At 39.7% G+C, this 27,869-nt stretch overlaps 1 protein-coding gene and 1 pseudogene across 1 annotated transcript in view; one reads left to right on the top strand and one right to left on the bottom strand.

The window, feature by feature from the left end:
- The window catches only part of GUCY1A2 (guanylate cyclase 1 soluble subunit alpha 2), a 462,235-nt gene that overhangs the window by 144,519 nt on the left and 289,847 nt on the right, over positions 1-27,869 (bottom strand). The gene's annotated exons all lie outside the window — the stretch shown is intronic.
- On the top strand, positions 16,565-18,446 carry LOC102184453 (annotated as a pseudogene).

Below are 27,869 nucleotides of genomic sequence, written 5' to 3' on the forward strand. Positions count from 1 at the left end.
TACTCTATTTATCTGTAATTGCATTTTGTCTTCAAGATTTGGATCATCTTTACTATGATCCAATTCTTTTTCAGGTAGACTCCATATCTCCTCCTATTTTGTTTGGTTTGGTGGGTTTTTATCATGTTCCTTCACCTGCTGAATATTTCTCTGTCTTTTCATTTTGTTTAGATTGCTGTGTTAGGGTGCAATTTCTGAAGGCTGGAAGTTCGTGGTTCCTCTTAGTTGTCGAGTCTGCTCCCTGTGGGTGGGGTTTGACCAGTGGCTTGTCAAGGTTTCCTGGTTGGGAGAACTTCCGTCTGTGCTCTGGTAGGCGCAGCTGGATCTCTTTTCTCTGGAGTGCAATGAAGTTCCAGTAGTGAGTTTTGGGGTGTTTTTATGGGTTTTGTATGGCTTTGGGCAGCCCATCTTTTAATGTTCAGTGTTGTTTTCCTGTTTGGTGGGGCATAAGTGTGGTGTGTCTTGCAGTGGAACTTGTTGGCTCGTAGATGGAGCTTGGTTTCAGTGTAGGTATGGAGACTTTTGGGTGAGCTCTTGTCTATTAATGTTACCTGGAGTCTAGAGTTCTCTGATGTTCTCAAGTTCTGGAGTTAAGCCTCCTGCCTCTGGATTTCTGCCCTTCTGTTACAGTAGCCTCAAGACTTCTCCATGCAGCACTCTCCACATCCAGGAACATCCAGAGAGATTCACAGAGATACAAAGAAGAGAAGAGGGTGGGAAGAGATAGAGTGACCCAGAGGAGAAAAGGGGAGAGAGCAATCAGGTTCAGTTGCTCAGTCGTGTCTGACTCATTGAGACCTCATGAACTGCAGCACGCCAGGCTTCCTTGTCTATCACCAACTTCCAGAGCTTACTCAAACTCATGTCATTGAGTTGGTGATGTCATCCAGCCATCTCATCCTCTGTCATCCCCTTCTCCTGCCTTCAGTCTTTCCCAGGGTCTTTTCCAAAGAGTCAGTTCTTTGCATCAGGTGGCCAAAGTATTGGAGTTTCAGCTTTAGCATCAGTCCTTCCAATGAACACCCAGGACTGATCACAATTAGGATGGACTGGTTGGATCTCCTTGCAGTCCAAGGGACTCTCAAGAGTCTTCTCAAACACCACAGTTCAAAAGCATCAATTCTTCTGCACTCAGCTTTTTTTATAGTCCCACTCTCACATCCATACATGACTATCGGAAAAACCATAGCTTTGACTTGTTGGACCTTTGAGAGCAATCAAGCCAGTAATCAAATCCCTAAGTGAAAATGGACACTGAAGATTAGATTCTTAAAGGTACAAAATTGATAACAAATATAAAAAAGCAATGATTAAAAACCTAGAGTAGACATTAGAGTTTCAAAAATACAATAAAATAAATACAAAAGAAAATTGATCCCCCATATTAAAAAATATATATGTAATTATTTTTTAAGAAATATAGGGTTTTTTGGAAAGGTAATAAATAGTAGGCATAAAAATGAAAGTTAAAGGAGTATTAAAGAACTAAAATATTTTTTAAATTAAAAAGTTATGTTAGTAAAAATATATCTAGGAATTTCTTTGGAGATGCTGTGTGGTGTCAGTTCACTATCAGTCCCTTGTTCAGGCTTGTACTTGTTCTCAAGGTCTATAGTTGCCCCTTAAATGCACAGTCTCAACATTAACTGCAGTTCTAATCTGTTGTACCTGTCACTTCCAGAGAAGTCCCCCCTTCTTTGTTTATTTTGGATTCTTCTTTTTGCAAGTCTCTTCAGAGTCTAATTTCTGCCCTGACACGAGGGGGTGAAAGTGGTCACTCATTTAGGCTCACTTGTTCAGTTGTGCTGTGGAGAGAGATGGTCACTACAAACAAATTCCGCTGGCATGTGTGGAGAGTGCTCACAGTGGATGGACCACACTGGGCTTGCCAGAGCCCAAGGCAGCATGAATTTCCTGGGTCCACACTGCTCAGGCTCCAGGGTGCTCTGCAATGGCATTGTCCCAAGTGGACCTTGTGTTTCATGTACTTCCCAGGTCTAAGCTGCTCAGGTTCTCGGGTGTTCTGCAAGGGCACAGACCCAGATGGGCTGTGGGTTTTGCGACCTTCCCGGTCCAAATTGCTCAGGCAACTGGGTGGTTGGCAAGCGCACTGTCCCAGGTGGGCCTTGCATCCACGCACTTTCCAATCTTGGTGACTCAGTTTCCTGGGTGCGCCATGAGGGCACAGTCCCAGGTGTGCCATGTGTCTCCTCTGGGGAGCTAATCTCAGGCTGTGACACTCCTGGCAGATGTGAACCATCGAGGATCCCAGGAAGACGTCATTATCAACTCGCAGCCTGCTTACAGTTTGGTGGAAGATGCGGTCTCTGGGGCTGAGATTGCAGGAGCCCCTTGCCTTCCATCTCTGGCTGTTGTACACCTGCCTCTCTGCCTCTGGGGAAGGAGGGCCCTAAACAGCCGCTGGCTTGCTTTCCTTTGGTAATCACTAGGGCATGCACAATCCTTTATTCTGTGAATGCGCCAGGGGTAACCATGCTGTGTTAGGTCTTCCACAGGAAAGGGACTTTTTTTGTGTGTGTCTCCGGCAATCCCACGGTTTGGGCTGCTATGGCACATGAGCCCTACAGACTATCCTCAGGGCATTCAAAGGTGGTCCTTACGCTAAGGACCAATGATGGAGCTCACACTTTTCTGTTCAGACTCCATTTGCTGTTGCCAGATGCAAGCATCTAAGCTACTTTTCTGCAAGTAGTTAAAGTTAGGTGCGTCTTCTGTGTCCCCCCCCCCCCCCCCCCCCCCCCGGTTATGTTGCTCTCTGAGATTCCAAAGAGCCTCACAGACACACCTGTGAGAGGGTTTCCTACTGTGTGGAAATTTACTCCTCCTTCAAACTCTGTCCCAGGTTAGGTCTCCATCTCTACATCTTCTGTCTCTGTTTTTGTCTTTATATTTTGTCCTACTTTCTTTTGAAGAGATTGGGCTGCCTTTCTGGGTGCCTGGTGTTCTCTGCCACCATTCAGAAGATGTTGTGGCTCAACATTCAACTGATCTTTTGGTGTATCTGTGGGGGAGAAAGTGGTCTCCCCATACTATTCCTCCACCATCTTGGAACAGCTTCTTCTCTTGCTTTTTCTATGATCCAGCGGACGTTGGCAATTTGATATCTGTTTCCTCTGCCTTTTCTAAATGCAGCTTGAACATCTGGAATTTCTCAGTTCACATATTGTTGAAGCCTAGCTTGGAGAATTTTGAGCATTACTTTGCTAGAGTGTGAGATGAGTGAAATTGTGTGGTAGTTTGAACATTCTTTGGCATTGTCTTTCATTGAGATTGGGATGACAACTGACCTTTTCCAGTTCTGTCGCCACTGCTGAGTTTTCCAAATTTGCTGACATATTGAGTGCAGCACTTTCACAGCATTATCTTTTAGGATTTGAACTAGTTCAGCTGGAATCCAATTACCTCCACTGGCTTTGTTTGTAGTGATGCTTCCTAAAGCCCGTTTGACTTCACACTCCAGGAAGTTTGAAGTGGCTCTAGGTGAGTGGTCACACAATCATGGTTATCTGGGTCATTATGAACCAGAGAGCTAACACCAAAAAAAAGATGTCCATTTCATCATAGGAGACTGGAATGAAAAAGTAGGAAGTCAAGAGATACCTGGAGTAACAGGCAAGTTTGGTCCTGGAGTACAAAATGAAGCAGGGCAAAAGCTGGCAGAGTTTTGCCAAGACAATGTACTGGTGATAGCAAACACCCTCTTCCAACAAGAAGAGGGTGTTTTGGATAGTTCTCCTGTGTATTTTGGATAGTTCTCCTGTGTATTCTTGCCACCTCTTAATATATTCTGCTTCTTTTGGGTCCATGCTGTTTCTGTCCTTTATTGTGCCCATCTTTGAATGAAATGTTCTCTTGGTAGCTCGAATTTTCTTGAAGAGATCTCTAGTCTTTCCCATTCTATTGTTTTCCTCTATATCTCTGCATTGACCACCTAGGAAGGCTTTCTTATCTCTCCTGGCTATTCCTTCAAACTCTGCATTCATATGGCAAAGCTTTCTCCTTTGCCTTTCACTTCTCTTCTTTTCTCAGCTATTTGTAAGACCTCCTTAGACAACCATTTTGCATTTTTGCATTTCTTTTTCTTGGGCATGGTTTTGATCACTGCCTCCTGTACAATGTTATGAAGCTCCGTTCATAGTTCTTCAGGCCTTCTGTCTATCAGATCTAATCACTTGTGTTTACTGACTGTATCGAGCTTCTCTGTCCTCAGCTACAAAGAATATACTCATTCTGATTTCTGTATTGACCATCTAGTGATGTCTATATGTAGAGTCATCTCTTGCATTGTTGGAAGAGGGTGTTTACTAGCACCAGTGCATTGTCTTGGCAAAACTCTGCCAGCTTTTGCCCTGCTTCATTTCATACTCCAGGACCAAACTTGCCTGTTACTCCAGGTATCTCTTGACTTCCTACTTTTGCATTCTATTCTCCTGTGATGAAATGGACATCTTTTTTTCGTGTTAGCTCTAGAAGGTCTTGTAGGTCTTCACAGAACCGTTCAACTTCAGCTTCTTCAGCATTAGTGGTTGGGGGCATAGACTAGGATTACTGTGATATTGAATGGTTTGCCTTGGAAATGAACAGAGATCATTTGGTTGCCTTTGAGATTACACTGAAGTACTGCATTTAGGACTCTTTCATTGACTATGAGAGCTACTCCATTTATTCTGAGGTATTCTTTCCCACAGTAGTAGGTATAATGGTCACCTGAATTAAATTCGCCTATTCCAGTCCTATTCTGGCGAGTGGTGGCTGTGGCACAGGAGTGGCTAGCGGCAGTTGGGTGGTGCAAGAGCAGTGAGTGGCAGAGATGACCCCTTGGACCCCATGTCCAAGGTCAGGATCAGTGGCCGTGAGGACATACCCCACTTCCAAGGTAAAGAGCAGCGGCTGTGCTTTGCTGGAGGAGCCGTGAAGAGATACCCCATGTCCAAGGTAAGAGAAACCCAAGTAAGATGGTAGGGGCTGAGAGAGGACATCAGAGCGCAGCCAGATTGAAATCACAATCACAGAAAACTAGCCAATCTGATCACACGGACCACAGCCTTGTCTAACTCAAAGAAACTAGGCTATGCGGTGTGGGGCCACCCAAGAGGGACAGGTCATGGTGGAGAGGTCTGACAGAATGTGGTCCACTGGAGAAGGGAATGGCAAACCACTTCAGTATTCTTGCCTTGAGAACCCCATGAACAGTATGAAAAGGCAAAAAGATAGGACACCGAAAGACGAACTCCCCAGGTCGGTAAGTGCCCAATATGCTACTGGAGATCAGTGGAGAAATAACTTCAGAAAGAATGAAGGAGTGGAGCCAAAGCAAAAATAACACCCAGTTGTAGATGTGACTAGTGATAGAAGCAAGGTCCAATGCTGTAAAGAACAATATTGCATAGGAACCTGGAATGTTAGGTGGATGAATCAAGGTAAACTGGAAGTGGTCAAACAAGAGATGGCAAGAGTGAACGTTGACATTCTAGGAATCAGCAAACTAAAATGGATTGGAATGGGTGAATTTTACTCAGATGACCATTATATCTACTACTGTGGGCAGGAATCCCTTAGAAGAAATGGAGTAGCCATCATAGTCAACAAAAGAGTCTGAGGTGCAGTACTTGGTTGCAATCTCAAAACAACAGAATGATCTCTGTTCATGTCTAAGGCAAACCATTCAATATCACAGTAATCCAAATCTATGCCCTGACCAGTAACGCTGAAGAAGCTGAAGTTGAACGGTTCTATGAAGACCTACAAGACCTTTTAGAACTACCACCCCCAAAAAGATGTCCTTTTCATTACAGGGAACTGGAATGCAAAAGTAGGAAGTCAAGAAACACCTGGAGTAACAGGCAAATTTGGCCTTGGAGTATAGAATGAAGCAGGGCAAAGGCTAATAGAGTTTGGCCAAGAGAACTCACTGGTCATAGCAAACACCCTCTTCCAACACCACAAGAGAAGACTCTCCACATGGACATCATCAGATGGCCAACACCAATATCAAATTGATATCAAATTCTTTGCAGCCAAAGTCAGAGGAGCTTTATACAGTTAGCAAAAACTAGACAGGAACTGACTGTGGCTCAGATCATGAACTCCTTATTGCCAAATTCAGACTTATAAAGTGGGGAAAACCACTACACCATTTAGGTATTACCTAAACCAAATCCCTTATGATTATACAGTGGAAGTGAGAAATATATTTAAGGGACTATATCTGATAGACAGAGTGCCTGATGAGCTATGGAAAGAGGTTCATGACATTGTACAGGAGACAGGGATCAAGACCATCTCCAAGGAAAAGAAATGCAAAAAAGCCAAATGGCTGTCTAGGGAGGCCTTACAAATAGCTGTGAAAAGAAGAGAAGTGAAAAGCAAAGGAGAAAAGGAAAGATATACCCATTTGAATGCAGAGTTCCAAAAAATAGTAAGGAGAGATAAGAAAGCCTTCCTCAGTGATCAGTGAAAAGAAACAGAGGAAAACAATAGAATGGGAAAGACTAGAGATCTCTTCAAGAAAATTAGAGACACGAAGGGAACATTTCCTGCAAAGATGGGCTCGATAAAGGATAGAAATGGTATGGACCTGACAGAAACAGAAGATATTAAGAAGACGTGGCAAGAATACACAGAAGTGTACAAAAAAAATCTTCACGACCCAGTTAATCATGATGGTGTGATCACTCACCTAGACCCAGACACCCTGGAATGTAAAGTCAAGTGGGTCTTACGAAGCATCACTATGAACATAGCTAGTGGAGGTGATGGAATTCCAGTTGAACGATTTCAAATCCTAAAAGACGATGCTGTGACAGTGCTGCACTCAACATGCCAGCAAATTTGGAAAACAGCAGTGGCCACAGGACTGGAAAAGGTCAGTTTTCATTCCAATCCCAAAGAAAGGCAATGCCAAAGAATGCTCGAACTACCACACAATTGCACTCCTCTCACACGCTAGTAAAGTAATGCTCAAAATTATCCAAGCCAGGCTTCAGCAATACGTGAACCGTGAACTTCCAGATGTTCCAGCTGGTTTTAGAAAAGGCAGAGGAATCAGAGATGAAATGGCCAACATCTGCTGGATCATCAAAAAAGCATCTATTTCTGCTTTATTGACTATGCCAAAGCAAAGCCTTTGACTGTGTGGACCACAATAAACTGTCGAAAATTCTGAAAGAGATGGGAATGCAAGACTACCTGACTTGCCTCTTGAGAAACCTGTATGCAGGTCAGGAAGCAACATTTAGAACTGGACATGGAACAAGAGACTGGTTCCAAATAGGAAAAGGAGTATGTCACGGCTGTATATTGTCACCCTGCTTATTCAACTTTTATGCAGAGTACATCATGAGAAACGCTGGACTGGATGAAGCACAAACTGGAATCAAGGTTGCTGGGAGAAATATCTATAACCTCAGATATGCAGTTGACACCGCCCTTATGGCAGAAAGTGAAGAAGAACTAAAGAGCCTCTTGATGAAGGTGAAAGAGGAGAGTAAAAATGTTGGCTTAAAGCTCAACATTCAGAAAACTAAGATCATGGCATCTGGTCCCATAACTTCATGGCAAATAGACGGAGAAACTGCGGAAAGAGTGGCTGACTTTATTTTGGGGGGTTCCAAAATCCCTGTAAATGGTGATTGCAGCCGTGAAATTAAAAGACACTTACTCCTTGGAAGGAAAGTTATGACCAACCTAGACAGTATATTAAAAATCAGAGACATTACTTTGCCAACAAATGTCCAACTAGTCAAGGCTATGGTTTTTCCAGTAGTCATATGTGTATGTGATAGTTGGCATATAAAGAAAGCTGAGCGCCAAAGAATTGATGCTTTTGAAGTATGGTGTTTTAGAAGACTCTTGAGAGTCCCTCAGACTGCAAAGAGATCCAACCAGTGCATCTTAAAGGAGATCAGTCCTGGGTTTTCATTAGAAGGATTGATGTTGAAGCTGAAACTCCAGTACTTTGGCTACCTGATGTGAAGAGCTGACTCATTAGAACAGACCCTGATGCTGGGAAAGATTGAGGGCAGGAGGAGAAGGGGACAAAAGAGGATAAGATGGTTGTATGGCATCACTTACTCAATGGACATGATTTGAGGTAGGCTCTGGGAGTTGGAGATGGACAAGAGGCCTGGCATGCTTCAGTTCCTGGGGTCACAAAGAGTCAGCCATGATTGAGCAACTGAACTGAACTGATTCCAATCCATTTTAGTTCACTGATTCCTAAAATGTCAATATTCACTCTTACCATCTCTTGGTTGATCACTTTCAATTTCCCTTGACTAATGCACCTAACATTCCAGGTTCCTACGCAATGTCATTCTTTACAGCATCGTAGTTTACTTCCATCACCAGTCACTTCCACAACTGGGCATTTCTTTCACTTTGGCCCAGCCTCTTCATTCTTTCTGGAGCTATTTCTCCACTCCAGTACCATATTGGACACCTACCAATCTGAGGAGTTCATCTTTCAGTGTCATATCTTTTTGCCTTTTCATACTGTTCATGGAATTCTCAGGGAAGCATACTGAACTATTAAATATAATTAAAATAACACATAATTATAAATGATAAACTATAATGCACAATATAATTTTAAAATTATAATTATTAAATTTAAAAACAAAATATAATTAAAATAAGTTATTCCAATTATTTGCTCATTTGCCCCATTTATTTTATAAACACCAATTAGTCTTGTGTGCAATGGAAATCTGGGTATGATAAAAGTTACCTCTAAATTACTGGAGATGCTTCTATTATGATAAGAATTACAATATATTCTATTGGGTAAGATTTAATTTTGCTGTTACCGTTGTTTAGTTGCTAACTGTGTCCTACTCTTTGAGACCCCATAGACTGTAGCTGCCAGGCTCCTCTCTTCATGGGATTTCCCAGGCAAGAATATTGGAATGGGTTGCCATTTCCTTCTCCAGGGGATCTTCTTGACCCTTAATAGGAATATATAGATTTCATATGAATGCATCCTAACACTTTAACATTTAAAAGCTTTATTGCATTAAATTCTATTACATTTAAAGGAACATGAATCTCATGAAATAGGGATACCAAAATTATCACTTGATTTTCAGAATCATTCAGGAAATACACATAAAAAATGATTCAGATACCCTTGGACCTATAATGAATTTCTGAATCTTCACTTCAAGATCCATTATCTGATGCTAGAAAATGGAAATTAAGATTGTATGATAAGAACAGAGAGATGATGCAGTGTGAGTCAGCAAAAGTTTTATCCTAAACACTAAAATATATTTCCACCAAAGAACTCTCACTCAGGAAGAGTGGCCATTTACCATTTTCCCTTAAAAACTCCATGTCTTTTGCTAACCACCACATTTATCTCATACCTTTGTATTTCTATACAATTAAAAAGCCTAGAATGCTGTTAGTTATATAATTATAAACTTACTTCTGATTTTCAAATATTAGAACATATAGGCAGTAAATTATTTGTATAAATTGAATTGCTCTGCAGTCATTCTGAACATGCATGTTGCTGGAGTATAATCTCTTTTTGGAGTCTCTATCATCATCAAACTTATCAGCATCTAAATGTGTATTTCTAGAATTTGTAACACAGGAATAAATAAAGATTAGTTAGGTATATGTTGTACTTTCATCCGAGGCATATAGCTTGTAATAGTATGGATGAGATAGACTAATATGTTACAGAATGATATAACAAATAAATCCAATGAAGTACACAACATAAATATAAGAAATTCACATCAAAGTCAATACGTGATCATGTAAGATTTCATAATATTTAGTTTCCAAATATTTAAAGTCATACTGGCTATCAGAAATAATAGGATCAAGAACTTGGTTTAAGATAGACATAAAAAAAATACATTCATATATGAAATTCTCAAAATTACTCTAAAAAGATTATTTATTTATGGCCTTGCTGGGTCTTCATTGCTGCACATGGGCTTTCTCTAGTTCTGACAAGCAGGGTTTATGCTTCATTGTGGTACTCAGGCTTCTCACTGCTGTGGTTTTTTCTTGTTGTGGAGCACAGGCTCTGTGTGTGTGGGCTTCAGTAGTTTCTGTCCACAGGCTTACTTGCATGTGGGATTTTCCTGGACCAGGGCTTAAACTCATGTCCTTTGCATTAGCAGGTGGATTCTTAATCACAAGGCAAGTCCCACAATTATTCTTAGACACCCACCATAAAGAAAAATATATATATAAATGATGTTTTTTTCATCATGCCAACCTAGGTTATGCTTCAGTGTCAATACAACCTTCAAATCATAATGTACTAAAATAACAAAGGTTTATTTCTGATTGATGTTGCATATTCATGAGTTAAAGAATTGGGGTAGAGGAGAGAAATCTGGGGCTACATTTCTTCTCTCCAGGGATAATACTAACAGAACCTCCTCATCTGAAGTTGGTTGCCATTGCTGAAGAAAAGAGGTTCTGATTGTACACTAGCTCTTATAGTTTTCTCCCAAATGTGACAAATATAGCTTTTCTCATGATTAATTTACAACAGTAAGTTATATCATGACCATTTTTAACAGAAAGAAGATGGGGAAATGCAACCAACCTTGTGCCCAGAGAAGGGTCAGAAATACTTGGTAACTAGTATTAATGAGAACACGAATGGATATGTAATCATTCAAAAGTTTTCAAATAAGTAGATGTATGTAAAGTGCAAGTAATACATCCTTGTGATGTTTTTCTTTCCTTGAAGATATATTTCACATTTTCACCTGAAAATCTTGGATGAAACACCTTAGCAATGCAGCTTTCCATTAAAGCTCAATTCTTTTCTCCCCTTCCTTCACATCAGTCAGATCCATACAGGCTCAGCGGAATTGAATACTTGTGAAAAAATTTTACTGGATTCTCTTCAAAACAATGTCAACTTTGTTTTCACAAGGAGCAGGGAAAGTAAAAGAATTATATACCAATTAAATTGCTTTTTAGGCTCTTTTCTTGAGTTACAGTTAAACAAGTAGACACTATAAACATAACAGCAGCAACAATAAAAATCGGTTCAAATAGATGACTATGATCTGTATTCCTTTATAATTATCCCAGTCTTTCTTAATAGACACATCTAAAATAGTGCATCTCATTTACTTTCAGTATCTCTAACCTGTGCTTAAATGACATTAAATAAAAATAAAGATGACTAAACTAAGTTTGGAGACGGAAAAGATAGTGCTTATGCAAATGTCAGAAAAATCTTACATCCTTCTCTGAAAATAAAAGAGAAGGCTTAAATACCAAAAACATTATATAACAACTGCTATCCCACACATTATATTTGCTTTTATCAAACTTTAAATTCATCTATCTCAGTATATTTTCTCAACACTTTATAATCAAAGTCCCCACATTATTCCAGAAATAAAGATGATATAAATAAACTTCTTAGATTATATATTACATTATTTTAGCTTTAGATTATTTAAAATAATTTCTTTAGACTTTCTTTTAGAATATCATCCCCGAGAATGTTCGAGTAGTATCTGGGTAATTTCATGGAAAATTGGGCACAGTAGGGAGGAGAAAATGTCATTGCTAATTTGATAGGGATTGCACTGAATCTGAAGATTGCCTTGTGTAGTATAGTAACTTTGACAATATTGATTCTACCAATCCATGAACATGGTGTATCTTTCCATCTGTGTGTTTTCCTTCATCAGCATCTTATTATTATCAGAGAACAGGCCTTTATACAATTAGGTAAATTTGTGCTCTGCTATGCTAAGTCACTTCAGTCATGTCTGACTGTATGTGACCCTGTGGACTGTAGCCTTCCAGGCTCCTCTGTCCATGGGATTCTCCAGGCAAGAATACTGGGTTGCCATGCCCTTTTCCAGGAGTTCTTCCTGACCCAGATATAGAACCCACGGCTCCTGTGGCTACTGCACTGCAGCAAATTCTCCACTGTTGAGCCACTGGAGAAGCCCCAGGTAGATTTATTCCTATTTTATTTTTTTTATGTCATGATAAATGGGATTTTTTCTTGAATTTTCTTTCTGATCTTTAATTATTTGTATATATAAATGCAACAAATTTCTGTGTATTAATTTTGTGGCCTTCAACTTCACCAAATTAAACGATGAGTTCAAGTAATTTCCTGGTAGCATTTTAAAGATCTTCTATGTATAGTAAGCTTTCCTGGTGGCTCAGACGGTAAAGCGTCTGCCTGCAATGCGGGAGACCCGGATTCGATTCCTGGGTCAGGAAGATCCCCTGGAGAAGGAAATGGCAATCCACTCCAGCACTCTTGCCTGGGAAATCCCATGGATGGAAGAACCTGATAGGCTACAGTCCATGGGGTGGCAAAGAGTCGGACACGACTGAGTGACTTCACTTTCACTTTTTCTATGTACAGTATGTCAGTTGCAAACAGTGACAGTTCAACTTCTTTTCAATTTGGATTCCCTTTACTTCTTTTCTTCTCTGACTACTGAAGCTTGGACTTTGAAAACTATGCTGAGTGATGGTGATGATAGTGGACATCCTTGTTTTCTTACTTAGAGGGGATGCTTTCAGCTTTTCACCATTGAGTCAAATGTTAGCTGTAGGTCTGTTTTATATGGAGTTTTTCTTATGTTGAGTTATGTTCCCTCTAACCCACTCCAGCCTTCTTGCCTGGAGAGTCCTGGCAGGCTACAGTCCATGGGTCACAAAGAGTCGGACAAGACTGAAGAAACTCAGCATGCATGCATGCATGTTCCCTCTATGTCCAGTTTCTGGAGATATATATTTTTTAATCATAAATGCTGAGCTTTGTTTATATATATATATATATATATATATATATATATATATATATATATATATATATATATATATATAATCTTTGTCTGGCTTTAGGATCAGGGTGATGATGGCCTTACAGAATTAATTTGGAAGTTTTCTTTTCTCTGCATATTTTGGAACAGTTTCAGAAGGATAGTTGTTAACTCTTCTCTAAATGTTTCATAGAATTTGCCTATGAAGCCATAAGGTCCTGGACTTTTGTTTGTTGGGAGTTTTAAAATCACAGTTTCAGTGCTTGTGATTGGTCTGTTCATATTTTCTATTTCTTCATGGTTCAGTCTTGAGAGATTGCACCTTTCTAAAAATCTGTCCATTTCTTCCATTTGTCCATTTTATTGGTATACAGTTGATCATAGTAGTCTCTTATGATCCTTTGTATTTCTGTGGAGTCAGTTGTAACTTATTTTTCCATTTCTAATTTATTTGAGTCCTTTCCCTTTGTTCTTAATGAGTCAGGCTAAAGGTTTATAAATTGTATTTACCTTTCCAAAGAACCAGCTTTTAGTTTCATTGACCTTTGAGATTGCTTTCTTGGCCTCTATTTCATTTCTGCTCTGATCTTTATGATTTCTTTCCTTTTACTAACTTTAAGTTTTGCTTTTTTCTTCTCTATTTGTTAGGTATAAGGTTAGGTCATCTATTTGAGATTTTTCTTGTTTCCAGAGGTAAGATTGTATTGTTATAAACTTCCCTCTTAGAACTTCTTTTGCTGCATTCCATAGGATTTGGACTTCTGTGTTCTCACTTTCATTTGTCTCTAGGTATTTTTTTAATTTCCTCTTTGATTTCTTCAGTGATTTACTGGTTGTTTAGTAGCATATGGTTTAGCCATCATACGTTTCTGTTTTTTATAGTTTTTTCCTTCTAGTTTATTTCTAATCTCATAGCATTGTGATTAGAACAGATGCTTGACATGATTTCAAATATTTCAAATTGGCAAAGGCTTTCCCTTTGGCCCAGCATGTGTTCAATCCTGGAAAATGTTCATGTGCATTTGAGAAGAATATGTAGTCAGCTGTTTTTGATTGGAATACTTTATAAATTTCAATTAAATCCAATTGTTCTAACGTGTCATTTAAGGCCTGTGTTTCCTTATTAATTTTCCCTCTGGATGATCTGATCATTGATGAAAGTGGGTTGTTAAGATCGCCCACTATTATTGTGTTACTGTTGATTTCTCATTTTATAGTGTCTTTTTTTTTATTTGCCTTAGATACTGAGGTACCCTTATGCTTGGTACATATATATTTATTATTGTTATATCTTCTTATTGGATTGAACCTTTGATCATTATGTAGTGTCCTTGTCTTGTATAACCATTTTTATTTGAAAGTCTATTTTGTCTGATATGAATATTGCCACTGCGGCTTTGTTTTGATTTCCATTTGCGTGAAATACCTTCTCCCATTCCATTATTTTAAGTATGCAAGTGTCCCTCCGTCTAAGGTGGGTGGGTCTCTTGCAGACAGCATATATAATCTTGCTTTTGTATCTACCCAGCCAGTCTTTGTCTTTTGGTTGGTGCATTTAATCCATTTGTATTTAAGGAAATGCATTTACCTTTAAGGTAGTTTAAGGTAATCATAAATATGTATGATCCTATTATTATTTCTTAATTGTTTGGGGTTTATTTTTTGTAGGTCTCTTCCTCCTCTTTTGTTTCCTTTAGCATTTGCTGTAAAGCTTGTTTGGTGGTGCTGAATTCTCTTAACTTTTGCTTTTTTGTTAAGCTTTTGATTTATCCATCATATCTGAACAAGGGTCTTGTTTGGTAGAGTATTCCTGGTGTAGGTTCTTCACTTTCATCCCTTTAGATATATTATGCCATTTCCTTCTGGTTTATAGCGTTTCTGTTGAGAAATGCACTGATAACAGTATGGGAACTCCACTGTATGTTATTTGTCATTTACCCCTTTTTGCTTTTAATATTATATTTTTGTCTTTATCTTTTTTTTTTCCAAAAAAATAAAAAACCCAAGAAACTCCCAAGTTTGATTACTATGTTTTTGGTGTCTTCCTCCTTCAGTTTATCATGTCAGGGACTCTCTGTACTTCATGAACTTAATTGACTATTCCCTTTCCCATGTTAGGGAAGTTTTCAGCTATTATTTCTTCAAATATTTTCTGGGTTCCTTTCTCTCTTCTTCTAGGAACACTTTAATGTGAATGCTGGTGTATTTAATGTTGTCCCAGAGGTTTCTTAGGATGTCTTCTTTACATTATTTTTTCTGTATTCAGATTTGAGGCAATAATTTCCACCATCCTGTCTTCCAGATCACTTATCTGTTTTTATGCCTAGTTATTCTGCTACTGATCCCTTCTATTATATTGTTCATCTGTTTGTTTCTTATTTAGTTCTTCTAGGTATTTGGTAAACTTTTCCTGCATTTTAGCCATTATTTTTCTGACATAATGATCATCTTTACTATCATTATTCTGAACTCTTTTTCTGGAAGGTCATATATCTCCATTTCATTTAGTTTTTTTTTTGGGGGGGTTATCTTGTTCTTTCATCTGGGAGAAATCCTCTGCATTTTCATTTTATTAACTTTCTGTGATTGTAGTTTTCATCAGGAAGATGTGGGATTGTAGCTCTTGCTTCTTCTGTCTGCCCTCTGATGGACGAGGCTAAGAGGCTTGTGCAAGCTTACTGATAGGTGGGACTTGGCGGTGGTAAAACTGGGTGTTGCTCTGGTGGGCAGGGTAATGCTTAATAAAACTTTAATACAATTGTCTGCTGATAGATGGGGCTGCTCTCCTTCCTTGTCATTTGTTTGTCCTGAGGCAAACCAGCCCTGGAGTCCATAGGGAAGAAGGCTCATCCAAGGGGCACCATGCAGGACTGCTGCTTTCAAGGTCCTCATCCCCATGGTGAGCCACTGTCAACCAACACCTCCACAGAAGATTCTCCAACACTAGCAGGTAGGTATGGTACAGTCTTCTGTAGGGTCATTGCTCCTTTCCTCTGGGTCCTGGTGTGCACAATGTTTTGCTTGTGTCCTCTAAGAGTGGGGTCTCTCCACCAGTCCTGGGAAGTCCTGAAATCAAATGGCACTGATCTTCAAAGTCAGGTTCTCTGTAGATTCCTAGCCTTTTTGCCAGATTCCTTCACTGGGAAGCCTGATATTGGGCTCAGAACCTTCACAATATTAAGAAAACTTCTTTGGTATTATTGCTTTCTAGTTTGTGGGTTTCCTCTTTCCCCACAATGGGTATGAGGTTTGATTTTATAATGATTTCACTCCCTGCCATCTTGCTGCAGCTTCTCTTTTGTCTTTGGGCATGGGGTATCACTTTTTGGTGGGTTCCATGTCCTCCTGTTGATGGTCTTTCAACAGCTAGCTGTGATTTTAGTGCTCTTACAGGAAGAGATGAGTGAATGTCCTTCTACTCTACTATCTTCAAGAAGGATGCCTTAGCTGAAGCCCTAAATTCATCCAATTTTTTCATTGAGGTTGAAACTGTCCATTAAGCAAGTCTTTCGAATCAAAAATTCAGAATCAGCAGAAAAAGAACCACCTAAATAGTACTCATTAAAAATTAGATCTCTAGACCCCATTTAGGCCTGTTAAAATTTAGGTATAAGACGAAGCTATTTGCATAGTAAAGTAATGCTCAAAATTCTTCAAGTTAGGGCTTCAATAGTGAACCAAGAACTTCCAGATGTACAAGCTGGATTTAGAAAAGGCAGAAGGGAGATGAAGACCCGACGGTCATCTGGTTTCCTGGAAGTCGAATGCAGAGGGGCTTGCGGGCTGTGCAGAGGCAAGCCAGACCATTTAATTTGGCAGAGTGGAAAGCTAATGCCCATTTGGTAGCAGAATGTGATTATGTGTGGAAGAAAGTTAGTGTTCGAACTGGAGGACTGGCGGACAAAAGCTCAAGTAAAACGTACACTTTTGATATGGTTTTTGGAGCAAGTACTAAACAAATTGATGTTTACTGAAGTGTTGTTTGTCCAATTCTGGATGAAGTTATTATGGGCTATAATTGCACTATTTTTGCATATGGCCAAACTGGCACTGGAAAAACCTTTACAATGGAAGGTGAAAGGTCCCCCAAGGAAGTGTATACTTGGGAGGAGGATCCTTTGGTTGGTATAATCCCACATAGTCTTCATCAGATTTTTGAGAAGCTTACTGATAATGGTACTGAATTTTCAGTGAAAGTGTCGCTATTGGAAATCTATAATTAACAGCTCTTTGATCTCCTTAATCCATCTTCTTATGTTTCTGAGAGACTGCAGATGTTTGATGATCCCCATAACAAGAGGGGAGTGATAATCAAAGGTTTAGAAGAAATTACAGTATACAACAAGGATGAAGTCTATCAAATTTTGGAGAAGGGAGCAGCAAAAAAGACAGCCACAGCAACTTTGATGAATGTCTACTCTAGTCGATCCCACTCAGTTTTCTTTGTTACAATACACATGAAAGAAACTACAGTTGATGGAGAGGAGCTTGTTAAAATTGGAAAGTTGGTTGATCTTGCATGCAGTGAGAACATTGGCCATTCTGGAGCAGTTGACAAGAGATCTCAGAAAGCTGGAAATATCAATCAGTCCCTGTTGACTCTGGGAAGGATTATTACTGCTCTTGTAGAAAGAACACTTCACGTTCCTTATCAAGAATCTAAACTGCCTAGAATCCTCCAGGACTCTCTTGGGGGACATACAAGAACATCTATCATTGCAACAGTTTCTCCTGCATCTCTCAATCTGGAGGAAACTCTGAATACATTGGAATATGCTCATAGAGCAAAGAATATACTCAATAAGCCTGAGGTTAACCAGAAACTCACCAAGAAAGCTCTAATTAAGGAATATACAGAAGAGATAGAGTGTCTGAAATGGGATCTTGCTGCAACTCTTGAAAAAAAATGGAGTGTACATTTCTGAAGAAAATTTTAGAGCTATGAGTGGAAAACTAACTGTTCAAGAAGAAGAAATTGTAGAATTGGCTGAAAAAATTGCTACTGTTGAGGACGAGCTAAATAGGGTTACAGAATTGTTTATGGATAGTAAAAATGAACTTAATCAGTGCAAATCTGACCTGCAAAGTAAGACATTGGAACTTGAAACCACTCAAAGACATTTGCAGGAAACGAAATTACAGCTTGTTGAAGAAGAATATATCAGCTCAGCTTTGGAAAGTACTGAAGAGAGACTTCATGATGCTGCCAACAGGTTGCTTAACACAGTCAAAGAAACTACAAAAGATGTATTTGGTCTCCATTCTAAACTGGATCATAAGAAGGCAGTTGATCAGCATAATAAAGAAGCTCAAGATGTTTTTGGCAAAGACTTGAATAGTCTGTTTAATAATATGGAAGAATTAATTAAGGATGGCAGCACAAAACAAAAGGTCATGCTAGAAGTTCACAAGACCTCATTTGGTACCCTGCTGATGTTCAGTGTCTCTGCATTAGACACTATTACTGCAGCAGCACTTGGATCTCTCACATCGATTCCAGAAAATGTGTCTACACTTGTTTCTCAGATGTCTAATATGATATTGAAAGAATAGTCGTTAGCAGCAGAAAGTAAAACTGTACTTCAGGAATTGATTAACGCAGGAAACTATGAAACAGGAAGGTCTGGCTCCTTCAGAAAATTGTAAACAAAATCCCTCTCCTAGGACCATGTAGGAAGGAGCCTGGCAGCAAAGCCCAGGGCTCGGAACCCTGCAAGCTCACCCTATCTGCATCTTACCACCACTTGGATGTTCTTTCCCATTTCATCTTTCTTCTTCACAGATGAATTCGGCTGAGATGCCACACTGTACCCTAAGAAGGCTGGGTCACGGACTTGGGTGCCATGGGGCATGGAGTGGCTTGGCAGCCGGCATGGACCTGGGTGCCCTCCTCCCCTGTCTAATGCTGGCGTGCCCATGGAAGTCACTATCACCCAGGAACCATGACTGATTGTGGCGTCTGGCCCGCACTAGCCCGAGCCTTCCAGTCACACACCTAGTCTCTGTTCCAAGCCCAAGAAACCGAGCAACCACTCAGTGCCTCACTTTTATAAAGGAGCCGACTGGCTGGGCCAATGGCAGCACTGGCGTGCAAAGTACCATGGGACACAGTTTCGTCACCAGACCCTGCCCCAGGGCATGGCCCGTGGGAAAGCAAATGGCTGGTCCATCGGTGCCAGCCTGGAACTCGTAGTCTAGTGGGAGACTGTCCCTGAGTAGTGAATGAACGTCTCTAGGCCAGAGTTTCCTCATCTGCACAATGGGACTGATAGCAACTGTCTCAGACAGTTGTGTGAAAATTAATGAGCTGGTGAGGGTAAATAGTTTAAGCTAGAATGACCATGTAAGAGCTCTGGAAACCTAGTTGTGATTGCAAATGATATTAGATAATTGTAAGATAGTGCTGTGGAAGCACAGAAAAGAGAGGTCCAAAGCAAGCCCCTTTCTCAGAGGAAGCATCCAGAATCATCTGGAAGAATAATTAGGAAATGTTAAGGCTACCATGGGTACTAAATCATGATGAAAAAGAGACTGAATGTTACTTTAGGACTATGAATTTATCCTTTGAGTGATGAGAACTCGTCCTTGCCAAATGATTCCAAGCAAGAAAGCAAGGTCATATTTGTGTTTTCCAACCATGGTCCTGCAGTAGCTGTTGCAGGCTCAATCTACGTGGACCAGCATCCCACAGGTCTCTCAAGGAGGTTGCGCAAATGCCCGTAGCTGTCAGCCTACAACTTCCTGCAGGCGACTCTATCCAGCTCCTCTTGCGCACAGTGACTGCCTGCTTCCGTAGGAGTACTCTGGGCTTTTTGGCAGTGTTTACAGTTACTCAATCTGATTAGATGTGGGTTGCAAACCCAGGAAATAAAGAATTACGGGCCTGTGCTATACTCGGCTCTGGGAACTTCACTTTGGGACCATCCTTAGCCCACAGGAACCTAGGTATCTTTGTAGTTTCCTAAGTGATGATATGATGATGGCCAGATGGGCTGGAAATTTTGCAGGCCTCCTTAACTGCTCCTCTGCTTATTAACCTACCTTCTTCCCCCAAGGAATTGACACATCTACAGCTTAGATGAATGGTCATCTCATCCTGCATAGCTGGTTGTCTACTGATATGTCCTCTTAGATGGCTCAACAGCATCTAGATGAACCTATCCAAAATGGAACTCTTCACCCTAACCCCCTTTATCTCCACCCTGATCTTTCTCATCCAGATACATGGTTCTAACCAGACCTTTGATTCCTTTGTTCTTGCCCAATGCAGACCTGTTGGTTTTATCACTTTTGCCCTCCACTCTAGTCCAAGTCTCTTTTATCTCTACCCTGAATAACTGTTCTTAATAAACTCCTTAACAGGTTAAAAAAAAAGAAAAAAAAGAAAGAAAAAGAAAAAAAGAAAGAAAATGCAGAAGAACCAGAGATTAAATTGCCAACATCTGCTGGATCATAGAAAAAGCAAGAGAGTTCCAGAAAAACATCTACTTCTGCTTCAATGATTATGCTAAAGCCTTTGACTGTGTAGATCACAACAAACTGGAAAATTCTTAAAGAGATCAAAATACCAGACCACCTTACTTGCCTTGTGTGAACCCTATATTCAGGTCAAGAAACAACAGTTAGAATTGGACGTGGAACAATGGACTGGTTCCAAACTGGGAAAGAAGTAAGTCAAGGCTGTATATTGTCACTCTGCTTATTTAACTTACATGCAGAGCACATCATGCGAAATGCTGGGTTGGATGAAGCACAAGCTGCAAGAAAAGCTATGACAAACCTAGACAGCATATTGAAAAGCAGAGACATTACTTTGCCTACAAAGGTCTGTATGACCAAAGTTATGGCTTTTTCAGTGTCATGTATGGATGTGAGAGCTGTGGTACTGGAGAAGACTCTTGAGAGTCCGTTGGACTGCAAGGAGATCAAACCAGTCAATCCTGGAGGAAATCAATTGTGAATACTCAATGGAAGCACTGATGCTAAAGCTGCAAGTCCAAAACTCTGGCCACTTGATGTGAACAGCTGACTCACTGGAAAGACCCTGATGCTAGGAGACTGAAGGCAGGAGGAGAAAGGGATGAAAGAGGATGAGAAGGTTGGATGGCATCACTGACTCAATGGACATGAATTTTAGAAAGCTCCAGGAGATGGTGAAGGACAGGAAAGCCTGACACATTTCAGTTCATGGGTTCACAAAGAGTCGGACACAACTGAGCAACTGAACAACAACTTCTGCATTCCCATGGGTAACAGGTAAATTTTATGATTCTCGATGCTGAAGACTTCTGATGTATGATGTGAGTTAAAAATATACAAAATCTACCCAGACTTTTAAAAAAGTGCCAATAAGCCTTCAGAATGGAGGAAAGCAGTCCTATTCTGAACTCCAGCCATTCCCATATAACCCTCCTCTGACTTTCACTGTGATCATGGGGGTAAAATTCCAGATATTTCTTTATTTTTCAGAACTTTAGATTAAAACCCCCAGCTGACCTCTCCCCAACCCTACACACACACACACCAAATGCTTCGAGTCATGTGGCACAGTAGGTATTCAATGACCCAAAGTTTGTTATTAAATACATCCAAGTATATTCATTGTGCGTAATGGTTTAACAGTTCAAGTGGAGACAAGTTTAATTAAGGAATTACTGATAAAAATACTTCAAAAAACTCCTCCTTCGTTAAAAAAATCTAATTACATTAATTTTGATTGGTATTTCTGACCCAAATACTACTTCTTTCAAGAATGCCTCTATAGTGCTCAAGTGATACAGCACATTGAAAAAGAGGTCATGGATATAAATAGAACAGTGATTTAGCCTGGGAACTACTCCCAAATGAGGGGAAATGGGTTCTAAATGCCTACCTAACAAAGAAAGCTCTTCTGATAAAACTCCTAGTAGATCTATTAATGCAAATTCCAGTTCCTGCCTAAGAATGTCAATCATGTGGAAAACAATATTGCCAAGCCTTAGACTGTTTATCACAAGGGTTATTAAATATTGAGATATGTTAGGATATTATATATAGATATAGATGGTCTTCTCTGATGGCTCAGTGATAAAGAATCTACCTACAATGCAGGAGACATGGATTTGGTCCCTGGGTTGGGAAGATCCCTTGGAGAAGGAAATGGCAACCCACTCCAGTATTCTTGCCTGGGAAATTCCATGGACAGAGGAAAAGCCTGGCAGCCTATAGATTATGAGGTTGCAAAAGTGTCAGCCATGACTTAGCAACTAAATAACTATGATACATATAGATGATAGACAGATTAATAGATAAATTTTTTTCTGGTCAAAATTTTGCTGTAAATACTCAAGTTAGATGTGGCAATTGAAAATTTCTTTCTGCTACATAGCAGACTCTCCTGTAAGACCTTCAATAATATGGCTCTAATATCCTACCCTTATCCATCACTGTCATCCTAATTTATTCCATGCTTCAATTTATATGAATAACTCAATGTTATTTGCAAACTTTCTGTACTTCCACCACCTATATTTATACCCAGTTATTTCTCTCCCTGGAATCCACACATTCACTGTTTATAAAATAATTATTGAGCTTATGATTTTTTAGAAAAAGTTTTCCAGAGATTCTTGACTTATCATAACTTTAATGTGTCCCCAGAGAATAGTGAATGTCTGCTGTATTTTCAGTAAATACATAATTAGTGTTAAATCATGTTAGTTCATGTCACGAAAGTGAATAACTTTAAGACTTACTACAAAGCTACAGTAATTTGGACAATATGGTATCAGTAAAAGAATACATAAACAGATCAGTGAAACAGAATAGAGTCCAGAAGCAGACCCCATAAATATAGTCCACTGATCTTTGACAAAGGGACAAAGGAAACACCATGGAGCAAAGATAGTGTCTTTAACAAATCATGCTGCAACAACTGGACATCTACATACAAAAATATGAATTTAGACACCTATCAAATAAATTAAAAATGGAGGGTAGATCTAAATGCAAAATAAAAACCTATGCCACACCTAGAAGATAACATAAGAAAAAAACTAGATGACCTTGGCTATGGTGATGCTTTTTTTGATAACACCACAAAAGATACAATCTATGAAAGAAAGAAGTGATAAACTAGACTATATTAAAACTAAAAATTTCTGTCCTGAGAAAGATAATGTCTAAAGAATTAGAGGGCACATCACATGGAGAAAACACTTGGGAAATATATCCGATAAAGGATTATTATCTAAAATATTTAAATAGCTCAACAATAAAGAAAAAAATCCAATGTAAAAATTAGTCTAAGACTGTAATACACACTTCACATAGAAGATATATAGATTGCAAATAAACATATTAAAAGATGGTCCATATTACATATCATCAAAGTGAAAGTGAAGTCACTGAGTCGTTCCGACTCTGCAACTCTATCAACTGTAGCCTGCCAGGCTTCACTGTCCATGGGATTTTCCAGGCATGAATACAGGAGTGGGTTGCCATTTTCTTCTCCAGGAGATCTTCCTGACCCAGGGATATACCATCAGGGAAATGCAAATTTGAACACCGTGAGGTACTTATAAACTTATTTGAATGATAAAAATCCTGAACACTGACTGTGTTGCTGGTGAGGATATGGAGCAACAGGAACTCAGACATTGCTGGTGGAATTAAAAATGGTACAGCCTCTTTCCATTGGGAGAAATATCAATAACCTCAGCTACACAGATGACACTACCCTTATTGCAGAAAGTGAAGAGGAACTAAATAGCCTTTTGATGAACGTGAATGAGGAGAATGGGAAAGCTGGCTTAAAACACAACATTCAACAAATGAAGATAATGGCATCCAGTCCCATCACTTCATGGCAAACAGATGGGGAAACGATGGAAACAGTGACAGACTTTATTTTCTTGGGCTCCAAAATCTCTATGGAGGGTGACTACAACCATGAAATTAAAAGACGTTTGCTCCTTGGAAGAAAAGTTATGACAAATCTAGACAGTATGGACTGGAATGGGTGAATTTAACTAAGATGACCGTTACATCTACTACTGTGGGCAGGAATCCCTCAGAAGAAATGGAGTAGCCATCATGGTCAACAAAAGAGTTCGAATTGCAGTACTTGGATGCAATCTCAAAAACAACAGAATGATCTCTGTTCATCTCCAAGGCAAACCATTTAATATCACAGTTATCCAAGTCTATGCCCCAACCAGTAACGTTGAAGAAACTGAAGTTGAACGGTTTTATGAAGACCTACAAGATCTTTTAGAACTAACACCCAAAAAAGATGTCATTTCATTATAGGGGACTGGAATGCAAAAGTAGGAAGTCAAGAAACACCTGTAGTAACAGGCAAATTTGGCCTTGGAATGCGGAATGAAGCAGGGCAAAGACTAATAGAGTTTTGCCAAGAAAATGCACTGGTCATAGCAAACACCCTCTTCCAACAACACAAGAGAAGACTCTACACATGGACATCACCAGATGGTCAACACCGAAATCAGACTGATTATATTCTCTGCAGCCAAAGATGGAGAAGCTCTATGCAGTCAGCAAAAACAAGACCGGGAGCTGACTGCGGCTCAGATCATGAACTCCTTACTGCCAAATTCAGACTTAAATTGAAGCAAGTAGGGAAAACTGCTAGACCATTCAGGTATGACCTAAATCGAATCCCTTATGATTATACAGTGGAAGGGAGAAATAGATTTAAGGGTCTAGATCTGATAGAGTGCCTGATGAACTATGGAATGAGGTTCATGACATTGTACAGGAGACAGGGATCAAGACCATTCCCATGGAAAAGAAGTGCAAAAAAGCAAAATGGCTGTCTGGGGAGGCCTTACAAACAGCTGTGAAAAGAAGAGAGGCGAAAAGCAAAGGAGAAAAGGAAAGATATAAGTATCTGAATGCAGAGTTCCAAAGACTAGCAAGAAGAGATAAAGCCTTCTTCAGCGATCAATGCTAAGAAATAGAGGAAAACAACAGAATGGGAAAGACTAGATCTCTTCAAGAAAATTAGAGATACTAAGGGAACATTTCATGCAAAGATGGGCTCGATAAAGGACAGAAATGGTCTGGACCTAACAGAAGCAGAAGATATTAAGAAGAGGTGGCAAGAATACACAGAAGAACTGTACAAAAAAGAGCTTCACGACCCAGATAATCATGATGATGTGATCACTCATCTAGAGCCAGACATCTTGGAATGTGAAGTCAAGTGGGCCTTAGAAAGCATCACTATGAATAAAGCTAGTGGAGGTGACGGAATTCCAGTGGAGCTATTTCAAATCCTGAAAGATGATGCTGTGAAAGTGCTGCACTCAATATCCCAGCAAGTTTGGAAAACTCAGCAGTGGCCACAGGACTCGAAAAGGTCAGTTTTCATTCCAATCCCAAAGAAAGACAATGCCAAAGAATGCTCAAACTACCATACAATTGCACTCATCTCACATACTAGTTAAGTAATGCTCAAAATTCTCCAAGCCAGGCTTCAGCAATACGTGAACCGTGAACTCCCTGATTTTAAGCTGGTTTTAGGAAAGGCATAGGAACCAGAGATCAAATTGCCAACATCTGCTGGATCATCAAAAAAGCAAGAGAGTTCCAGAAAAACATCTATTTCTGCTTTATTCACTATGCCAAAGCCTTTAACTGTGTGGATCACAATAAACTGTGGAAAATTCTGAAAGAAATGGGAATACCAGAGCACCTAACCTGCCTCTTGAGAAATCTGTATGCAGGTCAGGAAGCAACAGGTAGAACTGGACATGGAACAACAGACTGGTTCCAAACAGGAAAAGGAGTGCATCAAGGCTGTATATTGTCACCCTGCTTATTTAACTTCTATGCAGAGTACATCATGAGAAACACTGGACTGGAAGAAACACAAGCTAGAATCAAGATTGCCAGGAGAAATATCAATAACCTCAGATATGCAGATGACATCACCCTTATGGCAGAAAGTGAAAGGAGCTAAAAAGCCTCTTGATGAAAGTGAAAGAGGACAGTGAAAAAGTTGGCTTGAAGCTCAACATCCAGAAAACGAAGATCATGGCATCTGGTCCCATCACTTCATGGCAAATAGATGGGGAAACAGTAGAAAGTGTCAGACTTTATTTTTTGGGGCTCCAAAATCACTGCAGATGGTGACTGCAGCCATGAAATTAAAAGACGCTTACTCCTTGGAAGAAAAGTTATGACCAACCTAGACAGTATATTCAAAAGCAGAGACATTACTTTGCCAATGAAGGTCCGTCTAGTCAAGGCAATGGTTTTTCCTGTTCTCATGTATGGATGTGAGAGTTGGACTGTGAAGAAGGCTGAGTGCCGAAGAATTTATGCGTTTGAACTGTGGTGTTGGAGAAGACTCTTGAGAGTCCCTTGGACTGCAAGGAGATCCAACCAGTCCATTCTGAAGGACATCAACCCTAGGACTTCTTTGGAAGGAATGATGTTAAAGCTGAAGCTTCAGTACTTTGGCCACCTCATGTGAAGAGTTGACTCATTGGAAAAGACTCTGATGCTGGGAGGGATTGGGGGCAGGAGTAGAAGGGGACGACCGAGGATGAGATGGCTGGATGGCATCATGGACTCAATGGATGTGAGTCTGAGTGAACTCTGGGAGATGGTGATGGACAGGGAGGCCTGGCGTGCTGCTATTCATGGGGTCGCAAAGAGTCGGACATGACTGAGCGACTGAACTTTACTGATATTAAAAAGCAGAGACACTACCTTGCCAACAAAGGTCTGTCTAGTCAAAGCTATGATTTTGCCAGTAGTCATGCATGGATGTGAGATTTGGACCATGAAGAGGGCCTGAGCACTGAAGAATTGATGCCTTTGAACTGTGGTGTTGGAGAAGGCTCTTGGACTGTAAGATCAAACTAGTCAATGCTGGAGGAAATCAATCCTGAATATTCATTGGTAGGACTGATGCTAAAGCTGAAGCTCCAATACTTTGCCACCTGATGCAAAGAGTCGACTCACTGGAAAAGTCCCTGATGCTGGGAAAGATTGAAGGCAGGAGGAGAAGGGAACGACAGATGACAAGATGGTTGGATGGCATCACTGACTCAATGGACACGAGTTTGAGATAATCCAGGAGATGGGGAAGGACATGGAAGTCTGGCATGCTGCAGTCCATGTGGCTGCAGAGTCTGACATGACTGAGTGACGGAACAACAGTAACAACAGCCTCTTTGGAAGACAGTTTGGTTCTTTCTTACACTACTATACAAATTCTTATGACACAATCTTTTCAGCAATCAGTATTTACCCAAAGAAGTTGAAAATATATATCTATGTAAAAATTTACATAAGGAAGCAAGTGAGATATCATTCAGTAGGTGAGTAAATAAACAAACTGGTACACTCAGACCATGGAATATTATTAAATAAATGTTATTGAATCATGACAAGACAGAGAAATCTTAGATGCATGTAACAGTGAAACAAGTCAATCTGAAAGGTCTACACATTATATGATTTCAAATAGACAACATTCTGTGAAAGACAGAATTATGGAGACAATAAAATTTTGTTGCTGGAGGTTGAGAGAGATGAGTAGATGAAGCACAGAGGATTTTTAGGGCAGTGGATATATTCTGTACAATACTATAATGATGGATATACATCATTATATATTTGCCCAAATCCATATAATATACAATGTCAAAACTACCAACTTGGTGATTATGACTTGTCAATGGGTTCATCCCTCATCACTCATCATTCTAGTGAGTGATGTTTATAGTGTAGAAGGCTATATATGTGTAAGGTTACTGGTATAATGGGAAATCTCTGTACCCTACACTCAGTTTTATTGTAAAGCTAAAACTACCCTAAAAAATAAAATCTTTTTTTAAGTGAATAGTGTAAACAAATTAGCAAATTAAATGGAAATACTTCACTAAGAATTTGATTTTTAAAAGATAATTAAACTTCTGTAAATCCTATCGTCCTCAGATTATCTATGTAAATGCTAGCTTTTATCCCCTCAAATTAAATATGGTTTTAAAAAATACATTTTTCCTTTAAAAAAATAAGAAAATAAAAAATACATTTTCCCAACCTTTCATGAGT

Source organism: Capra hircus, chromosome 15, assembly GCF_001704415.2.
Source record: "Capra hircus breed San Clemente chromosome 15, ASM170441v1, whole genome shotgun sequence".
NCBI classification, from domain to species: domain Eukaryota; kingdom Metazoa; phylum Chordata; class Mammalia; order Artiodactyla; family Bovidae; genus Capra; species Capra hircus.